General features: G+C 40.5%; 1 protein-coding gene across 1 annotated transcript in view; it reads right to left on the bottom strand.

Annotated features, from left to right (window-relative positions):
* Positions 1 to 23,584, bottom strand: part of DNAJC15 (DnaJ heat shock protein family (Hsp40) member C15) — a 79,465-nt gene that overhangs the window by 54,765 nt on the left and 1,116 nt on the right. The gene's annotated exons all lie outside the window — the stretch shown is intronic.

The following is a 23,584-nucleotide window of genomic DNA, read 5'->3' as shown; positions in this document are numbered from 1 at the left end:
ACTTTTACTTTCTAAATAACCCTTCAAGTTTTTCATCCATGCAGCAAGCATGAGCCCCTTATACTTTCTACTCCTTCACACCTGAATGCTATGTATGGGGCTGCTATGGAAAGTCCATGGGCTTCAAGTTAATCAGGCCTGGGCTCCAATTCCAATTCAACATTCTGTGATCCTAAGCTACTCTCTCTGGGCCCATTTCCTCATCTATAAAATTAAGATACAAATACCTGTATCGTAACATGCTCGTAATGATTCAAACAAGGTTATGAAAAATGACCAGCACCTATGTGAACGTGACAGACATTCCATGTTGGTCCTTTTTTCATTCTCATATTATTTACTTACTCCTTCTGTTCCTCTCTGCTTTACTCCTGGGAAATCTTACTCAGCAATCAACTTCAAGCTCATCTTCTCAATAAAGCTTTCTTCACTCACCTCTCACCCAAACAAAACTCTTCAGTACTCCATAGTACTCAGCAGATATTTTTACTGTAATATATATTACATTAGTTAATACTCATTTACCTATTTCAAATCCCTTCCAACATGTAGGCTTCCAGAGGTAGAGACTGTGTTTTATTTCTTTGGATTTCCAAAATCTAGCAAAGCGTCATTTTCTAAAAGTTTGTATAATGACATGAAAATTATCTTAAGAAACTTTCCCACTGTTAGAGCGGGTCTTTGGTCTTAGAGCTCCCAAGATGGGGTGGGCCGCTCCCAAGATGACGGCAAGCCTTTTGTTCTCTGACCTGGGGTTCTTGGCCTCACAGATTCCAAGGAATGGAACCTTGGCCCATGAGGTGAGTGTTATTGCTATTAGAAGCCGTGGGTCTTGAAAGAGAATGGTGGAACCCAGCAACCAGTGTTCAGCTCGATTAGGGTACTTAGCCATGCAGTAACAAAGGTGAACCTTTAGCCTGATCGGGTGCAGCAACGTGCACCTCGCTGAATCAGAAACGCAGTGGACACCCTGCCGGATCCAGAGGGGTGTAAGTCAGCGGCAGGTCTGCAAAGGCAGCAAACAGCAGTGGTGGACAGCGAGCAAAAGCTCAGCTCGAACTGTAACAAACACGGACCAGAAGAGTGTGCAGCTGCAAGATTTAATAGAATGAAAACAGAGCTCCATACAATGGGAGAGGACCCAAAGGGAGTTGCCCACTCCCTGCTCCAATGCCTGGGTTTATATCCCGATCACTGCCCCTCCCCCTGTGCTCTCAGGCGATATGATTTGACTACTTCTTTACCTCCTGCTTTTAGCTTAATTTGTATTTTAGTGAGCCCTCTTTACTACCTGATTGGTTGGGCGTGAGCTGAGTTACAAGCCCCGTGTTTAAAGGTAGGTGCGGTCATCTTCCCCAGCTAGGTTTAGGAATTCTTAGTCGGCCTAGGAAATCCAACTGGTCCTGTCTCTCACCACCACCGAGATGTCTCTTGTAGCTCATATTTTATGTGTACCATACTGGTGACTGAAATTATGTTTTGAAATGGGAAAATATAATGGACAATGCTAGTTAAACGTAATTAAGAATCTAACATATGGTCATGCTTCAAAATATCCTGGACCAGGTAAATATATCAAAAAGTCTCACAGAAGACAAAGACAATAAAGTTAGGACCTTATGTCTGGTAAATTTCCTTACCAAAAAAAAATGAAGATAATCCACAGGTTATGTGGAAAACATGAAAGAATAACTAATTTGTTAAACAAACATTAAGGAAAATAAACTCCCAAAAAAAAGGTTAGATAATTTAGCAAACAGGCATTTGAAGGCTATTTCCCATCTCTGACTGGTTCATTAATTAATTCAATAAATACTCAGTGAGTATTTACTATGTGCCAGTCATGATTTTAAGCCCTAGGGATACATCAGACAAAATCCCTATCCTCATGAAGGTACATTTTAGCAAGAGAGACAGAAAACAAACAATTTTAACACGAAAAATATGTAATTATTTTACACAGTGATATGTGCTATGGAAAAAAATTAAGCAGATAAAGAAGTAGGTGTGTGTTTGTGTGGTGAGAGTCAGGGAAGACAGAGACCCTCTCATATTGTTTTATATTTTATACTCAGTACCTGTTTTAAGAAAAAAACAAGGAAGTGAAATCAAAGACAGGCAGCCCGGCCCCAGGCCCAAAACCAGGCCCGGGCCTGCATGGCCTAAACCTAGTAGTTAAAAATCAACTCATGACTTAGAACCCAATGTTACCCATAGATTTCAGGCACTGTATGGAAGAACACTGTGAAATTCCCTGCTCTGTTCTGCTTCACTCTGACTACCAGTGCATGAAACCCCTGTCACATATCCCCTAGATTGCTCAATCAATCACAACCCTTTCATATAAAATCTTTAGTGTTGTGCGCCCTTAAAAGGGACAGAAATTGTGCACTCGGGGAGCTTGGATTTTAAGACAGTAGCTTGCCGATGCTCCCAGCTGAATAAAGCCCTTCCTTCTACAACTCGATGTCTGAGAGGTTTTGCCTGCGGCTCGTCCTGCTACGAGAGCAACAAATTTAAAGTGAGTAGGGCAAGCTTCACTGAAAAAAATGACTTTTGGAAAAAAATTAAAGCAAGAAAAAGGATTCCTTAGATTTTGGACTAGCAATGGGAACAAGTGTAAAGGCCCTAAAGCACAGGTGTGCCCAGTGTGCCTAACAAATAGCCAGAAGGCCAGTGTGCATACAGCAGGAAGAGAAAGAGAAAAAAATACGCAACAAGGTCGAACAGGTCACAAGCGGAGCAGATCATGCCGGGCCTTATACGGTCAACATAAAGACTAGCTTTTCTCCGAGTGATACAATACATCATTCTTTTGAGCAGAGGCCTAAGATTATTTCAATTAAAATTCTAAGGATCATTCTACTTGTCATGTTGAGAATAGATTGTAGAGGATGAAAAGCAGAGGCATGGGGATGAGTTGTAAGTCTACTGAAATAATCCATGAAAGAGATAATGGTCACTTGGGCGAGAGTGATTAATGATGGAAATGAGGAAAGTGGTGAGATACTAGATAGAGTTTGGAGGTAAGGCCAATAGGATTTGCTGAGAGACTGGATATGCAGTCAAGGTTTTGAAATGGGAAAATATAATGGACAATGCTAGTTAAACATAATTAAGAACCTAACATATGGTCATGCTTCAAAATACCCTGGACCAGGTAAATATATCCAAAAGTCTCACGGAAGACAAAGAATATAAAGTCTTTGCCACTAAAAGGAACTAAAAGGACCTTTTAGTTGTCTTGAGCAACTAAAAGGACCTTTCAGTTGTCTTGAGCAACTAAAAGGAAAAGAGAAGAGTCAAGGTTATTGTCTTGAACAACTAAAAGAATGACACTAACTGCCTTTTGCTGCAAGGACTGTGAGAGGTCTGTGGCAGAGAAAGGGGATGTCATGAACTCTCTTTTGGACTTACTTTCTAACAATATGCCATGATGAGTATGATAAAGCCTAAGCGAAATAGTATGAGAAGTCCTAACACCTAGGGGGTAAATGTAGAGGTCTCATCTACTAATGGAAAAGAAGAATGAGCCGGATGTTTGGAAAACATTCATTCTTTGTTATCTTGCAGTGAGTTAATTCTCAAAGGTTAATCACAAGCAAATCACTTTCTGCTGAACTCAGTGTTTTATGCTGTCTTACTATTAGGTTCAATTTCCACAAAGAAAACTCTTTGAATTTAAACAACAGCAAGTGGAAAGGAGAAAAAAAGAGAGGAAACAAGAAAGACTCCTGGCAAATCAATATAATTTGGGTAAAACAGGTATTATACATGCAGATTAGAATAAGGAGGGGAGGAGAATTTACGTTCAAGAAAAAGTGTCAGACACGATAAAATGACAATAACAAGAGAATTTTTAAAACTGTCCTGCCCTAAAATCTTCAAGCCAGTATAAATTTCAGACTTTCATATCTAAATTGAACCAATCTACATTAATACACCCTACCTTTACCATTATTGTTCCATTGCCAAAAGCAAATACATTTGAACTTCTCCCAAAACACCAATTCCCATGAAAGCCCTTACATTAAGCAAAAAAGAAAGGCAAAGCTAACTACATTTCTATTTGCTCTGTTTTTAAGTTGCTTAATTTCTCTTAAACCACAGGCAAGCATTAGGATCTATTGCAAGACTAGTGAATAAATAAAAGAGCAAAACAGCAAAATCAGAGGCCAAACATGTTAAGAAACAAAACTCTTAGACTTACCCCAAATGAATGTTACTCCACTCTCCAGCATAATTAACAAAAAACTGCACAAACTTAAATCTTCACTACAGATAATGATTTTTTAAGAATAATCTTTTTCACACTGTCAGAAAAGGTCTAGAATAAGTAAATAAATAATAACAAGAATGATCTTTTAAGTACTGCTTTGCATTTACTCAAAATAACGGTGTGAGTCATGGCTCTACTTTCTCATAATATAAGAAGCTTTGAGGTCGGGCATGGCAGCTCATGCCTGTAATCCCAGCACTTTGGAAGGCCAAGGCAGGTAGATCAACTGAGGGTCAGGAGTTCGAGACCAAGTCTGGCCAACATGGTGAAACCCCGTATCTACTAAAAATACAAAAATTAGCTGGGAGTGGTGGCACACGCCTGTAGTCCCAGCTACTGGGGAGGCTGAGGCGGGAGAATCGCTTGAACCTGGGAGGCGGAGGTTTGCAGTGAGCCAAGATCATACCACTGGACTCCGGCCTGGGCAACAGAGCGAGACTCCCTTTCAAAAAAATAAAAATAAAAAAATTTAAAAAGCAGCTTTTTTAAACCAAAATGTGAATAAATGTGACTGGTCAGAAAATCTTGCTCCCGTCATCAACCATGTCCTTCCTGACAGCCTGGAGAGCACTTGGAGCCCCTGAACTCATCACAGGCTTGCCAAACCAGGTTGCATATTTGGCTTTAAGTTCTTGAACCCAGGAACATGGTGACAGTTAATTTTATGTGTCAACCTGGCTACACTATGCTTACCCAGTTAGTCAAACACTGATCTTGCGGTTGCCATGAAAGTATTTTGGAGACGTGGCTAACACCTATGGAGTTTATCTTTGATAATCTATGTGGGCCAATCTATATGGACCAATCATTTGCAAGGATTCAAGCACAAAATTGAAGTTTCTCTGAAGAAGAAGAAATACTGCCTCAAGAATCTCATCCTATCTGAAAGCTCTCAGACTGTGGGCCTGCCCTACAAATTTTAGACTTGCCAGCTACACCACCACAGCTGGTCCCTACCTTATGTGGCACCATAACATTTTTTCTCAAGATAAGCTCTCCCTCTTTTGAATCTGCTGGCTTTCAGTTTGGGAGCTGGAGCACTTGAGTCATATCCCCCCATCTTAGTTGACTCTTAATGCATTCCTGCCTTTCTGTTTCACCACCCTTCATGTAAAGATGTTATGATTGATCCCTGTCCCTAACACAGGAGAGTGCCTGCTCTATATTGCTTCTCAGCTACTAAGAAGGAGGAAGAAACAAAACTATAGTAGTCCTCTCTTACAGTTTTGCTTTCCATGGTTATAATAATATATTTCCAGAGAAAGAGAGACCATATTCACATAAGTTTTATTACAACTATAGTTATTATTGTTCCATTGTATTATGTTTGTTGTTACTCTCTTACTGTACCTAATTTATAAATTAAACTTTATCATAATTATGTATATATAGGAAAAAACATTGTGTATGCAGGGACCAGTACTATAGGAAAACAATACTGTATATGTAGGGTTCAGTACTATCCATGGTTTCAGGCATCCACTGGTGGTCTTGGAACACAGACCCCACAGATAAGAGGGGGCCTACTACACTATAGACAGGCAGCAGGATTAAGTAAACATCTAACCATGAAAGAAATCAATGTCAGTGTTATGGTCTTGCCTATTTAAATATCACCACCTGACTACTTCCCAGCTTACTGCTCCATTGTGATCCCAGGCCACACTTCAAAACTTCCCTCCCTCACCATGCTATGAACCTCTAGAAGGCAAGAGGTAGGCTTCATTCACCTTTGTATTCCCAGTATATAGTATAGGCTAAATAAAAGTTAGCAGTTAATTGACTGCATGGATGTATATGCATGGAGAGACAGTAAAACAGACAGCTGGCCAGCTGGCTCAGTACTCTGCTTCTGAATCACAGATTGCTTCTTAGAAAAGTACAGCTAGAACTGAAGCATAGGGTCAAGGTTAGGCCAAGGAGGGAAATGTGAGGATACAGGGAGAGAACAAAGGTTAGATGTTGAATTCTGACTGAGATTCTGCCCTCACCTCACTGTTACTGCAATCTAGTCAATGTGTGTGTTGGGAGGCAGGGATCATCTACAAGATATGTTAAATATCTATAGTGTGGGGAAAAGAAAGAGATCAGATTGTTACTGTGTCTGTGTAGAAAGAAGTAGACATAGGAGACTCCATTTTGTTCTGTACTAAGAGAAATTCTTCTGCCTTGAGATGCTGTTAATCTGTAAACTTACCCCCAACCCTGTGCTCCCTGAAACATATGCTGTGTCAACTCAGGGTTAAATGGATTAAGGGCTGTGCAAGATGTGCTTTGTTAAACAAATGCTTGAAGACAAATGCTTGAAGGCAGCAGTGGTTAAGAGTTATCACCACTCCCTAATCTCAAGTACCCAGGGACACAAAACACTGCAGAAGGCCGCAGGGACCTCTGCCTAGGAAAGCCAGGAATCGTCCAAGGTTTCTCCCCATGTGATAGTCTGAAATATGGCCTGACCGTCCCCCAGCCCTGTAAAGACCTGACCGTCCCCCAGCCCTGTAAAGGGTCTGTGCTGAGGAGGATTAGTAAAAGAGGAAGGAACGCCTCTTTGCAGTTGAGACAAGAGGAAGGCATGTCTCCTGCCCATCCCTGGGCAATGGAATGTCTTGGTATAAAACCAGATTGTATGTTCCATCTACTGAGATAGGGGAAAACCGCCTTAGGGCTGGAGGTGGGACAGGCGGACAGCAATACTGTGCTCTTTAAGGCATTGAGATGTTTATGTGTATGCATATCTAAAGCACAGCACTTAATTCTTTACCTTGTTCATGATACAGAGACCTTTGTTCATGTGCTTATCTGCTGACCTTCTCTCCACTATTATCCTATGACCCTGCCACATCCCCTCTCTAAGAAACACCCAAGAATGATCAATAAATACTAAGGGAACTCAGAGGCTGGCGAGATCCTCTGTATGCTGAACGCTGGTCCCCTGAGCCCCCTTTTTTCTTTCTCTATACTTTGTCTCTGTGTCTCTTTCTTTTCCAAGTCTCTCATTCCACCTAACGAGAAACGCCCACAGGTGTGGAGAGGCAACCCACCCCTTCATATAGAATATATTAAAAACAGACTAGGCCTGCAGAATATTTTAAACACAGATTAGACCAGACAACTTGTAAAATGTAAAGTCAACTTCCATCTACTTAACATTATGGGGTCATTTCAAGATGATAACCAGGTAACAGATTATTACCCCCACAGATAAACAGGTAAGTCAAAAAGAGACAAAAATTTCAAAGCCAAAACCAAATTCTAGTTAGAAAATTAAGCCAGAAAAAAATATTTTAAAAAGCCTTCAGCATTTGAAACGAATTTGTTAGAAGAAAGAACTATAGTAGGCTCTGTATCTTTGCTTTGTGGGTCTTGATGGCTGGCACATGTCAAGTCTAGTAATGCAACTTCTGAGAATTGTTCTTTGGCCTGAAGCTTCAGATACAGCTGCTCTCAAAGGTTCAGTCTTCTGGGCAGCTCAAGGTTCATTTGGGTCTAGGAGTGAGATTCTTTAACTTGCTCATCCCTGCTATTTAATTCACTAGTCCTAAATGTATATCTTTCCTTTTTTTTTCTCTCTCTCTTTTGAGACGGAGTCTCACCCTTTGCCCAGGATGGAGCGCAGTGGTGTGACCTCAGCTCACTGCAACCTCCGCTTCCCATGTACAACCAATTCTCCTGTCTCAGCTTCCCGAGTAACTGGGACTACAGGCACACGCCACCACGCCTGGCTAACTTTTGTATTTTTAGTAGAGATGAGGTTTCACCATATTGGTCAGGCTGGTCGTTTTGAACTCCTGACCTCAGGTGATCCACCTGCCTTGGCCTCCCAAAGTGCTGGGATTACAGGCATGAGCCACCATGCCCAGCCAAATTTATCTCTTTCAAGTTTAAATAGTATCCTTAGTTTTGTTTTCTCATATTTGAAGGAAAGGGCCTTTTTCACCCAACCAACAGCTTTTATCATTTTATTATTGTACTGAAATTTTATTAGAATTTTTTGGCCAGTGAATTTCTAAAGTCCTGAATTAAGTTCTGAACTATTTTGCCTATGTCTTCAAATTAGCCTTCCCTTGGTGTCCCCACCCCCTGAGACTCCTAGACACTCAATCACACACTTCTCCCCTCAGTAAATTTACTTGTTGACCTTTTCTGGAAATTTTTCATTTCTGTTTGATTGCATGGAAAGGTACATGCAAAAGCAAACACAGACTTCTAGGTATAGAAACACTATAATTTTATACAAAAAGATGTTTCTGTTTCATTTTCAATAGTTTCCACGAATGTTTTGTTGATATTTCTGACTGTAATAATAAATTAAGTCAATGTCACGGAATCATAAAGTTGAAAAAAATGACAGAGAACATTAGCCAAAACCCACATTTTATGAGGAAGACACTGAGGGCCTGAGAAGTTATATGACTTGCAAATTGCAGCAACAATTATCAGTGTCTACACTGGATTAGAGCCCAGGTATCCTAATTCCAGACCAGAGCTCATGCCTTCAAGCAACAATCTGAAGTCACTCTCACATTACCTTTAATGTATTATAAAAATTACTCAAGATTTTTTCCAGTGTGAGCTCACACTCAACAAAACACCCCTATCTGCCCATTCACAAAAAACATATAAAGTCTTGTACAACTTATTACTAGGTAGGTTTTTAAATTTTCTAGAGAATACAGTGTCATTTTTATTATTTAACGTCAAGCTAGATCCTAGCACCAGTCCTTGGTGTCCTTAATTCTTTATTTCATGAAATTTTCTATGGTCTCCCTTCCCACCCAGTGGTATTTTCTTTTTTTTTTTTTTTTTTCCTATTTTTTGAGACGGAGTCTCGCTCTGTCACCCAGGCTGGAGGGCAGTGGTACAATCTCAGCTCACTGCAAGCTCTGCCTCCCGGGTTCATGCCATCCTCCTGCCTCAGCTTCCCGAGTAGCTGGGACTACAGGAGCCAGCCACCACACCCGGCTAATTTTTTGTATTTTTAGTAGAGACAGGGTTTCACTGTGTTAGGATGGTCTCAATCTCCTGACCTCGTGATCTGCCCGCCTTGGCCTCCCAAAGTGCTGCGATTACAGGCATGAGGCACCGCGCCTGGCCTCCCCAGTCTATTTTTAATACTCCTATGTTTAATACAAAAATGGAACAGTTTGATAAGTATGAAAGTGGCATTACTAGTCCCTCTTTCAGCTTTTCCTCTGGATGGGGCCATGCGACGATCTGTCATACCTCCAGTACGCAGCCTGTTAATCATGAGAGGTATACATTTTGACCAACAAATCAAAGTCTTACAAATTGTCAAAAGAATGGTTCAATGAACAATCTCCTGAACTGATGCTGGGAATGCAAATTGGGACAATGTGTCTTGAGGTTACTTTCATCACAGGAATCAACAACCTTAAATATATTAATGTCTTTAGGCTTAGTAACTACGATTCAAAAAATTTATCCTAAGAAAATAATCAGAAAAATCCATAAAAACATTTAAGAGAAAATTCATCACTGTGTTTTATCTGTAATACAAAAAAATGGAAACAATCTGACTACCCAACAATGGGGGAATCATTAAATAAATTAAGGCACATGTAAAATATGGGTCAACAATTAAATATATTATTGAGGAATGTTAGCAACCATATGTTAAGTACAGAATAAAAGCAGGCTATAAAAAAGAATATTTTCATTAAAACGTAGTCTTGGGATCATTAGACTTCAGAATCAAAGAAATATGGTTTGAGTTTTGGCTCCTTACTTGTCAGCTCCATGACCTGCCCAAGTTACATGACCTCCAGTGTGTTCCTTCATCTGTAAAATGAGGATGGTGACTGCACCTAATTCCTTGGGTTGATACGAATTTTTATAAGTTAGGGCATTCATATATGTAAACTAGTTATTTAAGATGGGATAAACATTCAAAAAATGGTAGCTATTACAATTACTATATAACATTATATAATCGTTTCTTTTTAAAATCAGGAGGTAAAAATAAAGGTTATTAAAAAAAGAAAAAGGAAGATCTCACCTGGTGAGATGGGTTTAACATGTTTTAACATCAGAAGGCAGAAAACCCTCTGACCTGTCCACTTTAAAATAAACTTTAAAAATGAATTCTTTCTTACATTCTTCAAGAATAACTACATTGATCTTTGGTGTCTCCCTTTTTATCCTTGCACTTAAATCTGCACCCTGATCATAAAAATGATCCCACTGCATTTCTAGTTGGCCTCCTTCCTATCAAGTACTCCAAGCTTTTATTATACTGACTTTGAAGTCTCTAGTAAGAACCCCTCAAACTCTCTTTTTCGGCTTATATCTGATGTACACCTTATCTGCAACATTTTGTAGTTTTGCTTACTTCTTCTTGCTTGGGAAATCATCCCCTTTAATGAAAGCTACTTTTACTCCCTTACAGCAACCGATTTTACTTTAAGGCAGTGGCTGCTACGGCCCGTCTGCAGCGGCCCCCACAAGGACGTTGGCTGCAGAGCGGGAGGCACCATGGGGGCTGGACATTCAGCAGAGCTGCCGGGAGCTGGGAACAGGCAGGAGACTCGCCGCCTATCAGCTTGGCAGGGTAGGAGCCAGTGCTCCCGGGAGCAGCTGCAGCCACTCAGCCGCATTCTCAGGGGCCCAGGAAGCCCCCTGCCCCTACAGGCTTAGAAGTGCCTGCTCCCGCTCCCTGGCCTCTCCCGACTCCCGGCATCCACTTCAGTGTGGGGCAAAGTTGTGGCTAAGCTGAGGCACTGTCTCAACCCAGCCGGGTGTGCATGACAAGAACGGTGATGACATGCCAGCCCCCTGCCACTTCGGCCCCCTCTAGACTTTGGGCACAAGCCCGGGAGGGAGGTCCAGCCAAGGGGCTGAGGGTAGCTTGGCATGGACCTGTGGGCTCCCCGCAGCATCTAGAGCCAGGGTGCTGTGGAGGGCATGTTGGTGGCAGCAGGAGGTTTAAAGTTTCCTGGGCAGGAAAGGGTGGGTCCCCAGCGGAACCCCTCCTTCAAGCTAGGACTGGCCTGAAGCCTGGGGGCCAGGCTGCCAGTTCTGGATGAAGTCCACCAACCGGAGTATGAAGTTCATTGATGACCAATTGGCCAATTGGATGGTGCTTTTTCCAGGCCTGCCCATGGCCACCCATCAATCAATCAACATGCACTTCCTCCATTCTGAGCACATAAAAAACCTGCACTTAGCCAGACACCCTTATCAGGATGACCTGCCTGCAGATAGGAGCTACCCACTCCAGTCTCCTCTCTGTTGATGGCTGCACTGGGTGTGGTGGTGCGACCCATAGTCCCAGCTACTTGGGAGGCTGAGGTCAGAGGACTGCTTGAGCCTGGAAGGCGGAAGTTGCATCACTGCACTCCAGCCTGGATGACAGTGAGACCCAGTCTCTCAAAAACAAACAAAAAAAAAGACAGAAACTGAAAAACATTTTGTCCAATCACAATTTTAAAAAGTAACAAAATAAAATGGAATCTGAAAAACAGTATTCAGATAAGAAGGCAGACTTTTAGAATCCAATTTTTAAAATGTAAAATTAAATTGGTACTTTGGACTGGGCACAGTGGCTTACACATGTAATCCCAGCACTTTCAGAAGCAGAGGTGGGAGAATCCCTTGAGCCCAGGAGTTCAAGACCAGCCTGGGCAACATAGCAAGACCCCCATCTCTACAAAACATAAAAATAAAAATTTAGCCAGGCATGATGGCACACTCCTGTGGTCTCAGCTCCTTGGGAAGCTGAAGTGGGAGGATCACTTCAGCCTGGGAAATTGAGACTGCAGTGAGCTATGATCACGCCACTGTACACCAGCCTGGGAGACAGAGCAAGACCCTGTCTCAAAAGAAATAAAAAATAAAAATTAAAAAATAAATTGGTACTTTGAAAAAAGTTATTTACAAATCAATACAGAAATTATTCAAAAACCACATAAAAATATAGAAATCTCTTAAGTACTATATAGTAATGAAGTCCTTGAAGTCAACTTTAACATCACTGCAGCTAGGCATTATTTGGGGAGGAAAGTGCTATTTAAAGTACCATTCTTTTCTCCCTTGGTTTAGTTCTCTTCAGTTCTAATGCCTACTATACAAAAACTATTTTTTCAGTGTGGTAGTGATTGTTAAATTCTAGGTATTCCAAAAGAAGTGAAAATCATTCTCTTGAAGACCATATTCAGTCCTTTAGAGGAATTAATATGCAATATTTAACCTTATACCCAGAGATAGGTTCTTTACTGTTCACTTGACCTGTACTGATTCTATAACAAACTTGAAATACAATAACAAATGGCAGAAAGGTTAATAAGTCTCTTTCTCTCTCTCTACTTCCTTTCACAATCCCCTAGCACCCTCCCTCCATTAGCAGTCCCTAACACCAGATATTGAAAAACAAAAATAAAGCCCAAACCAAACAGACACAAAAGCGCTTTACTGAAGCTTCAGGGAAAAATTCTACTGTCCTTGATGGACTGAAAGCAGCAGCCACGTGTACCAAGACAAGGATCTCTTTTGCTCTTACCTCATCAGCTATATAGGGAAAAGATAAAGGAATTGGGGAAGATTTGGGTGGGAGGATAAAAATGGATTAGGATCTGAAGTTATGACCCAGAATGAAGCTCCCCATGAGATAAAATGTTATATACACAGGACTCACTGGAGAAATGCCTGATTTTAGGACTGGGGCAGGAAATACACAAAATGAGCCTAGGGCACCATGTAGTGCCAGAAAGCAAGGAAGGGCTCAAAAAAACCCCCACAATGTTGGGGGTATGTCAAAGGTACACAAGAGTCAACTGAAAGAGATCCCAATGGCCAAAGATAAAACAGCTTCAGCAACAACATAAATGTGGTAGTGGATTATAATTCAAAGCATAAAATTAATATCCATGAAACCAAACTAATATAAATAAGTAATAAATGGGAGTAAAAGGACAAATCTCCGCTGGGTGTGGTGGCTCACACCTGTAATCCTAGCACTTTGGGAGGCCGAGGCGGGCAGATCACAAGGTCAGGAGATCGAGACCATCCTGGCTAACATGGTGAAACCCCGTCTCTACTAAAAATTCAAAAAATTAGCCGGGCGCGGTGGCAGGCGCCTGTAGTCCCAGCTACTCAGGAGGCTGAGGCGGGAGAATGGTGCGAACCCAGGAGGCAGAGCTTGCAGTGAGCCAAGATCGTGCCACTGCACTCCAGTCTGGGCAACAGAGTGAGACTCCGTCTCAAAAAAAAGGACAAATCTCCCATACAGAAGTATTCCAAATAATCTGACAGATTACATTTAAGGAGGGAGAGAGCATAACTCTCTCCCTCTCTCTCCCTCCTTAAATGTGGGCTGCACAAAGTGACTTTCTTTCAAAAAGTGCAGTATGCAAATAAAATAAAGTTTACAGTTAAGAAAACTCACAAATACTATCGCATCAGATTAGATCAACATCAATTGCAATAAACATTTTTATAGTATGTACACTTCATATGATGTGATGAAACTGGCATGTCATTTGTCTTTTTTTTTTTTTGAGATGAAGTTTTACTCTTGTCGCCCAGGCTGCAGCGCAATAACATGATCTCGGCTCACTGCAACCTCCGCCTCCCAGGTTCAAGCAATTCTCCTGCCTCAGCCTCCCAAGTAGCTGGGATTATAAGCGCCTGCCACCACGCCCAGCTAATTTTTGTATTTTTAGTAGAGACGGGTTTTGCCATGTTGACCAGGCTGGTCTCAAACTCCAGACCTCAAGTGATCTACCCACCTTGGCCTCCCAAAGTGCTGGGATTACAGGCATGAGCCACTGTGCCCAGCCTGGCACTTCACCTTTCTGATTGATCTTCCTCCCAAAAACGTAAACCCCCAGTCCAATCATGAGAAAAACATCTAAGAAATTCCAGTAGAGACTATCCCAAATACCTAACCAGTATGCCTCAAACCTGTCAAGGTCTTCAAAAATAAAGCAAGTCTGAAAAACTGTCACAGCCACAAGCAGCCAAGAGACATGAAAACTAAATGTAATGTGGTACCTGGTTGGGATCTTGGAACAGAAAAAGGACATCAACTAAAAAGTATGGGAATCTGAATAAAATATGACTTGGGTTAATAATAATGGATCAATATTGGTTTATTATTTTTTTTCCAGTAGGGTCTCACTCTGTCACCCAGGCTGTAGTGCAGTGGTATGATCGTAATTCACCGTAACCTTGAACTCCTGGGCTCAACTGATCCTACCACCTCAGCCTCACAAGAAACAAAGACTACTGGCATGTGCCACCACAAGTGACTAATTTTTTAAGTTTTCTGTAGAAATGGGGTCTCACTATATTGTCTTGATATGGTTTGGATCTGTGTCCCTGAGCAAATCTCACTTTCAATTGTAATATCCCCAATGTGGGAGGTGGGGCCTGGTGGGAGGTGATTGGGTCATGGCGGCAATTTCTCATGCGTGGTTTAGCACCATCCCCTTGGTGCTATTCCTGTGATAATGAGTTCTTGCGAGATCTGGTTTTCTGGGGGTATGCAGCACCTCCCTGTCTCTCTGTCTTCCTCCCGCTCTGGCCATGTGAAGTGGTGGCTCCCACTCTGTCTTCTGCCATGATTGTAAGTTTTGCAAGGTCTCTCCAGACACTGAGCAGATGCCAGCATCATGCTTCCTGTACAGCCTATGGAACCGTGAGCCAATTAAACCTCTTTTCTTTATAAGCTAACAGTACTTACTTCTTTTTGTTGTTGTTGAGACAGAGTCTTGCTCTGTCACCCAGGCTAGAGTGCAGTGGTATGATCTGGGTTCACTGTAGCCTCCACCTCCCGGGTTCAAGGTATTCTCCTGCCTCAGCCCCCCGAGTAGCTGGGACTACAGGTGTGCACCATCACACCCAGCTAATTTTTGTATTTTTTAGTAAAGGTGGGGTTTCGCCATATTGACCAGGCTGGTCTTGAACTCCTGGCCTCAAGTGATGTGCCCACCTTGGCCTCCCAAAGTGCCAGGATTACAAGCGTGAGCCACCACGCTTGGCAACAGTACTTATTTTATCTCCAATAGCATGGAAATGATATTCCAAGGACATAAGACAGTGCAAATGGAATTCCACAAAATAATACTCTGTTTCCCTTACACTGTGGATTAAGAGAATACTTAGCATTTCAAAAAGTGTTTTCTAACACTGCTTTTAGGAGACTGTGCTTTCAAATTTCTCATTATCAGTGGAATTCAAATTACAGCTGAAAACAGATAATGTGTTGGTCGCAGGCCCATCTGCATTCACCAATCAATTCCTTGGCTATTCTCTGTTCCGTCAGAAGAGCTAAGTCCTACAGGCTCTTGTGTCAGCTGGTCCCAGTAGAGTCAGACCAATGGGATGCAATGGTGAAAGACTGGACAGTGAAAACAAGAAAGAAACCACGGTATTACCGCCCCTTCCTCTCCATCTTTAGCAACTGCTCCAGCAGCAGCAGTGGCTCCAGCTCCCCCTAAACAGACATCCATGGTTCCAATTAATGTAGAGCGGTTTTGAAAAACACCAACTCCTCCCTTTGGCCCTACAGCTCTAGGAGTGCTAGTGGTTCCTTGCTGTTCCCAGTCTCTGGATTGCTTCACCATCCTGTTTCGTTTCTCAACAACTCCACTAGCTATGAAGCCAATTCCTTAAATTACATTTCCCTTCTTTTATATTATTGAAGTTATATGTTTTCCTAGTTAGACCTTGACATAATTTAAAAAGTTGAAGGGGAAAGAGAAACAAAGAGAATATTCTGAATAAGAGCACAGAGGCAACAAAGCAGAGTACCTCTGGGATTCATCTACTTCTCAAATGTGTGACTTTGCACAAATTATTTCAGTGCTTTAAGCCTCAATTTATTCATCTACAAGTAGAGGGTTATAATATTAGTAGTATCTATACCTCCTAGGGTTATTATATAGACTAAATGAGTTCATGCATTTAAAATATTAGCATAAAGCCTGACACAAAACATTTCAGCTATCATCACTCTTATTGCTGCCATCATCTCCTCCTCTACACTCCCATAGTACTGCCCACTGTAACGCATTTTCAACTGGGCTTGTCCTCTTCTACAGGATCTCTGCTGCTGAGGAGTTCCCAGTCTAAGAGTCTAGGTTTAGTTTCTACCCTTCTTAAACACTGCTCTGGGCTTGATTCTCCTGAAGGCCTCCACTGATCACACAACTCCTACAAAATTAACTGCCTACAAATTTAGTCCACATTCCTTAACCCTCCATTTGGAGCTATCTACAGCTGTTAACCCAGCCTACCTTTCCTTATTTTTCTTCCTTGATATAACCTACATTTTAGAAAAACTTGTTTATCCCTTTCTGGTTTCTTTTGAAAAATCAAACATCTGGTAATAATGGTTTATTCCAATGATCTGCCTCCTTTAGAAAAGCAAGTGCTCTCTCATTTTGCTATAATCATCACTCATATAATGCAACACCATTTAATCCAGTCATCCCCTCACTCATTTGTGCCGCCTGACTGCCCCCTTTAAGCATCTGAATTTGCTACCTCTGCCTAAGATTTTGTTATCTTTTTAACTTAGCTCATATTCTTCCCTTTTCTCAATGTTCTACTCATTCAACTCACTCTTCACAGTTTTCTCTGATTTCCCAAATAAGAAACAATGGCTCATTCCTACGAAATCAAGCATTTTATCCATATATTTCTCTTATGACATCTATGCCTTAGTCTTTCATTCACTTACCCTTGAAAAGACATTTACTAAGTATCTGCAACCTACCCCGTGCTGTGCTTGGCCCTAGAAGTCATTCTCAAAAGTGAATCAGACAGGATCTCCACTGCTGGGGAGTTCCCAGTCTAGGAGTCTAGGTTTAGTTTCTGGTCAAGTCCCTTGAGGAAAAAATGCATATTTGATTCATCTTTGTATCCACTATAGCACTTAGACTCAGAACCTTACCTAATAATGTACGACTCCATAAATAAAGTGTTAAATGGATGAATAAATAAATGAACAAAAATATGATAGCACTTAGAGAGCCTGTCTTTAATTGGGCATTTAAATTTGCTCCAAATTTGCCTCCTAGAGCAACTGTTTTCATAAATAGTTTTACTGGAACATGGCCACATTTATTTATTGTCTATGTGTTCAGTCTACAACAGTGTAGTTGCAGCTAGATGTGTGCAGGTTTGTTACACAGGTAAATGTGTGCCAGATGCTATATGGTCTGCAGAGCCTGAAATGTTTACTATCTAACCCTTTACAAATTAAGTTTGCTATCCTCTGCCCTTGAGGGTGGCAATCTTGGTTTATTTATATCCTCCCTATACACACTTAGTTTATAGCTTCCATATATTTGGTGTTACCCAAAAATTTATTAAAATGAATTTAATTGAAAAATTAAAAACAGAACCTATTTCTAAGTTGGAGACTGCCTATGTTATTGGAGATATTAATAAGCAATGATCAAAACTTGAAAAAGCACATTAGAAGTCAGAGTATTATACGTACTCTGATTATACACATATTTATTAGATACTTACATTTTAGGCCTCTCCTGACTATTACAAAAGTCAAAGAGGCATAGTTTCACTTATCTTATTCTTTTTTTAATTCCTTAAGGCTGTCCGTTCATCATTCTATAACATTTCCCTAATCTACTTATCTCCAAGCTAGTTGGTTTCATTCATTTGTTAATTTAATGATTCAACAAAAATTTATGAGGCAGAGCAACCATGTGCCTGGTACTATGTTGGGAACTGAGAGAATGAGTATTTTTAAAACTTCATCCCCATCTATAAAGAATATCTAATTTTAGTTAAAAACGCATATTTCAAAGAGAAGAAACATTATTTAAATAATGCCAGCAAATCAACAAATGGGCCGTGTCAGGTATCTGTTACCACTACCTGGTTTCAAATATTCACTAGAAAACCAAAATAACTACAACAATTAAAAAAACAGAAAAATTACTATAAATGTTCCACTACCATGAATCAAAAAACTTCTAAAAACTGGGAAAAAAGATCACTCCATCATAGCTGCTACAGCTGGGGGAAAAAAAAAAAAGGCACCAAAATTGTTTACAAATTCCCTATGGCATTTTATTCTCCCTAAACAACATAGGCAGTAAATAACTTTTTAAATAAATATAAATTGCCTGAAAGTGTTATAAAATGCTAAAACTTCTATTTTGAGACTGAAATTTCAGTCCAAGAAAACAAGAGTTGTACCAGAGGGAAATGAAGAAGAAAAAAAGTATTCTTCCTCCTCACAAGAGGGGTGGTAGTTGTGATGGAGAGAGGAAAGATGGAGACTATTCACTCATTCAACAAATACTTATTTAGCTTTTACCATATAAATATATAAACATTTATTTGGCATGTGCCAGGACTTATGCTAAGTTCTGGGGAAAAAGCAGTGAGCAAGACAGACACAGACTCTTGCTCTCCCTTAGAGGCTAACATATAAGAGGACCCTACAAGGAAAAAATACAGGTGTCAATATGATATTAAAATCAAATATCCATGTTTACTTATTAAGTTGCTCAATAATAATAGAAGTTAATAGCTATTTCATAGACAAATAATTAAATGGCTATCATGTGCCAATTACAATGCCAATCACAGATACAGATAAAAGTGTTTTCCCTGAGGACTTCACACCATAGGTGCTTATACAAATATAAATAATTTTGATGTATCTTAATAAACTATAATAAAAACTTGTGCAACTTCCTAAGGAAACACACAGTATAAAACAATTTTCTTCTACTAGGCAAAGGGAACTGGACTCAGGGAAGGCTTCACACTGGATGTGTCTTAAAAAAAATAAATAAATAGGAGTTAGCCGAGAAAAGAATTTCAGAAGAGAAAGCTCTAGTAAAGTCACAGAACCATAAAATTTCATGAAGGAAACTTAATGTAACTATAGTACAGGGTACAGTGCAATGTAGGGGATGGGAAATGTGGCTGAATATGTCATTTGAGGAGGATCAGTACATGAAGAGTCCTGTGTAAGATCCTGAGAAAGGTTTAGAGATTGTGTTAAACTCATAAAAAGGGATGGTATCATTAACAAGTCTGTATTGTAGAAAAATAACTGACGGCAGTGTGAAGTTTAGAAAGGATACAATACCAGAAGCAAAGAGACTTGTTTTTAAAGGCGATCACTACAGGCCAGAGGAGAAACAATAAAGACTAAGAATAGCAAGGGAAGGAATACCATGAAAAAAATTACAGAGATGAGGCTAAGTGACTGATGAACTGAATGGCGGAGGTAAAAGAGAAAGTGGAGATGATGGCACTAGTCAAGAAAGGGGGAAAGAAGAGGAGAATCAGCATGTTCAGGGAAGACTATAATGAGCTACATTTTAAATAAGCTGAATTTTCTATTTTTGTGTATGGTACTCACTGGTAGACATCTGGAAATTCTTACTCCATTCACTGAAAGAATAGTTCTTCTCATTTCTTCCCATTCAAGAATAACATTCATTCATTCAACAATTTCTTTTTGGAATGTTTACCACACATCAGACACCATTATAAATGCTAGAAATACATACCAGAGAAATAAAGTCCCTGTCCATGAAACTTAACATTCTAGCCTCCTATTATGGTGTAAAAAACAGTGGGGAAGAATCAGTTAGACCGGGTGCAGTGGCTCACCCCTGAAATCTCAGCACCTTGGGAGGCCCAGGAGGGTGGATCACTTGAGGTCAGGAATTTGAGACCAGCCTGGCTGACATGGGGAAACCCCATCTCTACTGAAAATACAAAAATTAGCTGGGCGTGGTGGCAGGCGCCTGTGGTCACAGCTACTTGGGAGGCTGAGGCAGGAGACTCAGGTGAACCTGTGAGGTGGAGGCTACAGTGAGCCGAGATCCCGCCATTGCACTCCAGCCTGGGCAACAGAGCAAGACTCCATCTCAAAAAAAAAAAAAGTTAAAAATATAGGTATACAGTACATAATCCATGTGATTACCAACGTAAGCTTCAAAGTATTGTTAAAACATGTTTTAAATCATGTTATCATTGCAAAATAGTAAAAGTACTGCCTTATTTTTGGAAATGAATAAATGCCTGAAAATTTGTGTTCGACAGGTTTTAGTTTTCACGTATCAGGATTGTTTATAATGAAACACATATGTGTCTAGTTTTTTTACATGTTACACTATCCTAATAATAACAAGAGTTGTGGGGGTGGGAGGAGGGAGAGCATCAGGAAGAATAGCTAATGCATGCTGGGCTTAATACCTAGGTGATGAGACAATCTGTGCAGCAAACCACCACGGCACACATTTACCTGTGTAACAAACCTGCACATCTAGCACATGTACCCTGGAACTTAAAATAAAAATTGAAGAAAAATAAAAATAGGAGTTACGATTTTCAGGAAAGTAATGGAAACTAAATGACTACTGTTTCATACAAACTGAGTTTTGTTCAAACTGCTTTAAAATTTGATAATAATCTCCTCTTAAAGTTTCTTTTCTACTTTTCCATGAGAAACAGCTTTGCTAGTGCAAAGTTTGATTATGACTTCTATTAAACCATTAATTGTAAAATGCTACTTTATTCAAGATGCTACCTATTTTGCCTATTTTTAAAAATTATTTTAATCTCCTAAGCAGGCTAATGAACGTTAGTTCTTAGTTTCAAAAGAGAAGCTTATCTAAGAAAAAGTTATTTAACAAATATGACAAGATATATTTATTTCTTTTTGATTTTTCTTTTAGAGAGACAGGGGTCTCACTATGTTGCCCACCCTGGGTCTCAAACCCCTGGGCTCAAGTAATCCTCCCACCTGACCTTCCAAATTGCTAGAATTACAGGCATGAGCCACCATGTCCAGCCCAACAAGATATATTTCATAAACCTTAAAATGAATTACATTTTTAAAATACAGTGTGAAAGTTTTTTTCTTTAACTCATTGACAAACATTATTTTCTATTTTCAAGAAGATTTCCAAACATGCCCTACACCTAGGCCATTTTTTTTTCTTTCCTAATATTTACCTTTTGTCAGCTTCTCATTGCTTTCAGTACTTCCAAGTTCCCTAAAGTTATTATCAACAATCTTCTGCCTCATTATTGGTCATTGCCTGGACCAACAACTCCCAAAAGAAGCAGAACAACCCCTTAGGGACATTCTGAAAGTACATGAGGCCCTGTTTGGTTGCACAATAATTTGAATAGAAGGGAGGGTATTTGGTGGATGGGGGTCTATTGATCGTAGAAGTCCTAAAATATATGAGACAAGCCTGTATAACAAAGAACTGTTTGCATCCCTCAATTTTAAAAGATTAAGTAGGTGAAAAGTGTATGATAATCTTAGTCCAGAACTTTATTACATATAAATATATCATTATTACACTGTTTTAGTACAGACTGACTCTTCCACAAGTGCAAGTGCCGTGTAAATTGAGGGAGATTCCACTGTTTTGTTCAAGTTTTTACCAGAAATTGTTCACCATTTAGGAGAAATAAGTTTGTAAAGAACAATGGTCCTGCTATTTGAAAAGCCAATATAATACATTTGATAAACAATTTGCATTGGTAGCTGTCACATACACAGTGATCCTACAAATTGGTGCAATATGCCAGCAACCAATAATTACTTCATTATGTTTTCTAATGTAGTAATGTCTAAGTATTTACATATTTAAATTGTAGACATATTAACATGTTATTTTCTTTTTTTTGAGACAAAGTCTCGCTCTGTCGCCCAGGCTGGAGTGCAGTGGCGCGATCTCTGCTCACTGCAACCTCTGCCCCCTGGGTTCAAGCAATTCTTCTGCCTCAGCCTCCCTACTAGCTGGAATTACAGACATGTGCTACCACGCCCAGCTAATTTTTGTATTTTTAGTAGAGACAGGGTTTTGCCCTGTTGGCCAGGCTGGTCTCGAACCCCTGACTCAAGTGATCCGCTCACCTCAGCCTCCCAAATTGCTGGGATTCTAGGAGTGAGACACCGCTCGCAGCCTGTAGACATGTTATTTTCTAATAAAATATTTCACCTTTATGTCTCAATTAAAGCATTATATTGATTATTAAAAGTTATGTTTACAGGTAGATTTTATTGTCTATGAATCTGACTTCAGGATTTCAGGATATTACAGGACACAGACAGTTTGAGAATCACTGGCCTACACTTTAGCCTTCAAGTACCTGGACTACTAAAGGTGCTTCCTATCTGGTACTCTGGATTCTGTAAACTCCTCTTCCAAGTAAAAATACCTACAGATGTAAAAGTCACCAATATTAGTTCTATCTTCCAATTACCACAGCTCCCAACTACCTTGAAAGCCTGATACTCAGATTTTTACAACTCTCCACAAAAGGATTACTTCTGCCTAATCTTGTTCAGCTATATCATACACTGAATACTATATCCAGAAATCCTTATTTCTAAGGAGTCAGCAAGTCATAGGAGAAAAAGTGTAGCATTTGGAATCGTAGATCTGCCACTTACCAGCGATGATCCTGGACAAGTTACTTAAAACTTTCTAAATCTCTATTGCCTCATTTTTTTTTTTTCTTTGTTGGAGACAGGGTCTAGCTCTGTCTCTCAGGCTGGAGTGCAGTGGCGAAATCATAGCTCACTATAACCTCAAACTCCTGGGCTCAAGTGATTCTCCAGACCCAGCCTCCCAAGCAGCTAGGACTACAGGCTCACACCACCACGCCCAGCTAATTTTTTTTTTTTTTTTTTTTTTTTTTTTTGCAGAGATGGGGTCTCCTATGTTGCCCAGGCTGGCCTCCAAACTCATGGCCTCAAAGTGATCCTCCTGCCTGGGCTTCCTAAAGCGCTGGGATTACAAGCCTAAACCACCACTTGGGCAATATTTCATATTGAATGTTGAAATATTACCGTGCAACTGTGCATGTATCAGGTTAAAGAAAATACATTGTTAAAATTAAACCCACCTGTTTCTCTTCACTTCTTTAACATGGCTACAAAAAACTTAAAAATACGCCGGATGCGGTGGCTCACGCCTGCAATTCCAGCACTTTGGGAGACCGAGGCGGGCAGATCACGAGGTCAGGAGATCGAGATCATCCTGGCTAACACGGTGAAACCCCGTCTCTACTAAAAATACAAAAAATTAGCCGGGAGTGGTGGCGGGCGCCTGTAGTCCCAGCTACTTGGGAGGCTGAGGCAGGAGAATGGCGTGAACCCGGGAGGCGGAGCTTGCAGTGAGCCGAGATCGCGCCACTGCACTCCAGCCTGGGCAACAGGGCGAGACTCCGTCTCAAAAAAAAACGTAAAAATACGTATGTGGCTCACAATATGCTTCTGTTGGACAGTTTTCTGTTAGACCCTTCCTTTTTCCAGCTCTACAGTTCATC

This window comes from Pongo pygmaeus, chromosome 14, assembly GCF_028885625.2.
Source record: "Pongo pygmaeus isolate AG05252 chromosome 14, NHGRI_mPonPyg2-v2.0_pri, whole genome shotgun sequence".
Lineage (NCBI taxonomy): Eukaryota > Metazoa > Chordata > Mammalia > Primates > Hominidae > Pongo > Pongo pygmaeus.
This window is presented reverse-complemented; position numbering and strand designations above follow the sequence as displayed.